This window comes from Lemur catta, chromosome 18 (genome assembly GCF_020740605.2).
Source record: "Lemur catta isolate mLemCat1 chromosome 18, mLemCat1.pri, whole genome shotgun sequence".
In the NCBI taxonomy this organism is placed as follows: domain Eukaryota; kingdom Metazoa; phylum Chordata; class Mammalia; order Primates; family Lemuridae; genus Lemur; species Lemur catta.
The window spans coordinates 40,656,377-40,660,525 of record NC_059145.1 but is presented as its reverse complement, the minus strand read 5'-3'; positions in this window follow the sequence as shown (position 1 = coordinate 40,660,525).

Sequence of the window (4,149 nt, the reverse complement as noted above, 5' to 3'; positions counted from 1 at the left end):
GCGCAGCTGAAGACCCCTAGGATCATGGCTGTGTTGTGACAACACTGTGGCCTTGGCGCCATCTGCTGGCCAAGTGACACTAGGGAGCCAGGAAGGGGGTTCTGATTCTTTGTATGGAGCTCAGGGCTCACCTTCCCGCATATTTGCAAACCCGGTGTGATGGAGCCTTTTCTAGGGAGAAAGTGCCCAACTCTCTGAGGATCCATGGAGGGCCTGGGACCCTCTGGAGGGAGGAGGAGCGCTGCACCACTGAGCAGCTTTGCTGCTCTGATGAGGCAGGTCCCCACCTGTTTCTAGGCCAGTGGGAGACGGCTGCCCCAGAGCTCCAGGAACCCAGTTGGTGGCTGGGAGGGAAGGAATACAGTGGGGGATGCTTCTGGCTCTGGCCTCCCCCATGCCAGGTCTGAGACCAGGAGAGCTCCCTCCCCTCCTGTTTTCCCCTTTCTCTCTTCTCTTGCCACACCAGACCCCTCCTCTGGCCCTCCCTCAGAGCCCACATGGTGTTTTGGACAGGCCCTTTCCCTCTGTGTGCCTCAGTTTCCCCACTTGTAGTGATTCTGGATTCTTATCCAAGGTGGGTGGCAGCAGGGGAGGACTCCATGTTTCCTGTCTGGGGTGGCTATGACTATTCTTTCTGAACAAGCCTCCTGGTGCTGTGGGCAGGAGTCTTTCCAGGGTATACAGACGCCCAACTGCAGCATCACAGGGGTCAATAGTGTCAACTTGACTAGTTAATGCCAGTTTTCCAACCTGGTGGCACAAATTTACAGTCCCATCTGCAGTGGGAGAGAGTTCCTGTTGCTCCACATCCTCACCAATGCTTATTGACTGATGTATACTCATCAGCCTGATGAGTACAGAGTGGCATTTCAGCATCGTTGGGTTTGCATTTCCTTGGTTACTGATGAGGCTGGGCATCTTTCCGTGTGGTTTTGGCTGTTCCTTTAAGTTACTATCCAAGTTGTGTGCCCATTTTTCTATTGAGTTATTTGTCTTTCTTGAGAACTCATGAGACTTCATTACATATTCTAGGTGGTAATCCTTTTTGGTTATTTCTCACAAATATCTTCTCCCAATTTGGTCCTGTTTGTTCACTTTCTTTATGGTGTCATTTTTTCTTTTAACTTTTTATTTTGACATAATTTCAGGCTTACACAGTAAAGTTACACGACTAACGAAAAGAATTCCTTTTTACCCTTCACCCAAATTCACCACATGTTAACATTTTACATCTCACTCACTCACTCTCTCCACCCTCCCATATGCACACATACCTCCCCTTTCCCCCTTCCCTGAGCCCCAAGTCACTTAAAAGTAAGGAGTAGAATGCTGCCTTTTTACTTCTAAATCCTTCGTATATATTTCCTAAAAACAAGAACATTCTCCTGTATGTAAACATTACCACTGAACAATTATCAAAACCAGGAAATTAACACTGATAACCTACCATTATCTAAGCTACAGACCTTATTCAGATTTTATCAATTGTCCTAGTAATTTTCTTTAGAGTAAAAGAAATCCCATATCATGTGTTACATATGGTTATGTCTCTTTAGTGTCCTTTAATCTGGAATGGTATTTGTGTATCATAAGACTGGTATTTTTGGAGGTGACAGACCAGTTATTTCATAGAACATCTATCAATTTGGGTTTTTCTAATGTGTTTTCATGATTATATTAAGGTTACACATTTTTGGTGCTGTGTCCTTCACAGAGCATCATATCAGCAGGCACATGATGTAGATTTCTCTCATTGCTGGTGATACTTCATTTCATCTCTTGGTTAAGGTGGGGTCTGCTAAGTTTCTCCATATAAAGTTACTATTAATATTTTTCCCTTTATAATTAATAAGTATCTTGTGGGGAGATACTATGGGCCTATGTAATAACCCTGTTACTTTACTTCTCAAGTCCACTAGTTTTTAATGTTCATTGATGATTTTGCTGAACTATTAATATGGTTGCCAAATAATGATTTTCTAATTTCATCCTTCCCTGTAAATCTATTGGTTGGGTTTCTACTGTAAAGAAGAGTTTTCCTTCTTCTCTTATTATTTATTTATACCTATGTAGGTTAATGTATTCTTTTATTCAATGTGTTATAATTCCTTACTTTCCTAATTTTATTTTGATGCCCAAATTTTCCCAGATTTGGTAGGTGGGTGTCTCTTCAAGCTGGTTCCTGTGTTATGATGTCTTTTGACCAACAGAATTTTTTTTTTTTTTTTTGAGACAGGGTCTCGCTCTGTTGCCCAGCCTAGAGTGCAGTGGCATCAGCATAGCTCACTGTAACTTCAAACTCCTGGGCTCAAGTGATACTCCTGCCTCAACCTCCTACAGGTTGTATGCCACCATGCCCAGCTAATTTTTCTTTTCTTTTTTTTTTTTTTTTGTAGAGACGGGGTCTCACTCTTGCTCAGGCTGGTCTCAAACTCCTGGCCTCAAGCAATCCTCCCACCTTGGCCTCCCAAAGTGCTAGGATTACAGGTGTGAGCCACCATGCCTGACCTCAACAGAATTTTTCTTTTTCTTTTTGTTAAGCTATGGTTTTTGTTTGCTTGTTTTTGAGACAGAGTCTCACTCTGTTGCCCAGGCTAGAGTACTGTGGCATCAGCCTAGCTCACAGCAACCTCAAACTCCTGGGCTCAAGCAATCCTCCTGCCTCAGTCTCCCCAGTGGCTTGGACTACAGGCACACACCACTACGCCAGGCTAATTTTTTCTATTTTTGGTTACCCGGCTAATTTTTTTAATATATTTTTTGTAGAGATGGGGGTCTCACTCTTGCTCAGGCTGGTCTCCAACTACTGATCTCGAGTGATCCTCCCACCTCAGCCTCCCAGAATGCTAGGATTACAGGAGTGAGCCACCACACCTGGCCTCAACAAAATTTCTTAATGCAAATAAAGGTAGACCCTTGACAGAGTCTTGAAAGGTTTTGAGGTCTCATCGCAAAGGGGACCTGGGTCCTACCTTGTGGGTGAAGCCTGTCTTATGAGCCCAGATCCCACATCCCATGGTTTCCACATTTCATCTTGAACAACTCAAAGGCATCTATTTGCAACTGAACAAAGACAGACCTGAATCTTTGCTCCTTCCCTGTTTTCCGATGTCAATAAACAGCCCCGCAGCTACACAAGCTAGAAACTTGGAAATCATCATTGACATCCTCATTCCCTTACATCCATCTCCTCAAGTTTTGACACTTTTGTTCCCAAAATATTCCTCAAATTGGGCAGAATACTTCTCTGCCCACTTTTTACCTCCCTCCTTTCCCAAGCCACAATCACCTGTCTCCTGGAGACTACAAAAGGCTCCTCACTGGTCTGCCAGTTTCTACTCTTGCACTCCCTATCTCCAGGCCATTCTCCATTATTTATTTCCAAAACTAGGTAAAACATACATATTTTAAAACAACTGCTCTACAGGTCCCCTCTCCAGAGCAACAATTGTTCTCCATTCCGTGGTCCCCTTCCAGATAGTCTGGGCGTCCTTAGGTATTCACGTGGCCGGATATGTCCACCCACCCCACCTATCCACGCGGCTCTGGGCCGTCTTTTTACGCTTTCCACTACATCTAGGCGCTCTTTCCCTGTCATCACAAGTGGATGTGTCCGCCTCTTCTAGGCGGATGTGTCCGCGGCCTTCCAGGCGGGGCTGTGTGCGGTCTCCGACCAGTCACTCTTCTGTCCGAAGCTCAAAAGCCTTCGCTGCCCCAAGCCCCTCCGGCCCGGAGCCCCTCTGCACCCTCCCTCAGGGCTGTTTTCCCGTCAACTCTTCCGGGCAGCCCGCCTGCCACGTTACTTCTACACAGCACCTGCCCAATCCCCCACGGCCCTTGACAATACTTGAGATTGCAAGTTCACAGCTGAGTCCTGTAACGCCCTTCCTCCGAGGGAGGAGCGCCGCGGACGGGGCCGGCGCATCTGTGTGGCCCAGGAGGAAAAAGAGAGCTTGCGCCGTGCCTCGCCCCTTAGTAAAGGAAGACTGCTATTCCCAGAAGCCTTTTCGCCTCGGGCTGGCGAGGTCCCTTCCTCAAGCCTCCGTGCGCAGAAGACTGAGCATGCGCACAGGAGACTGAGCTTGCGCGAAAGGCTGCGCGGGCGGGGACTGCATCTCCCAGCAGGCCGTGTGGCATTTTTTCATACCC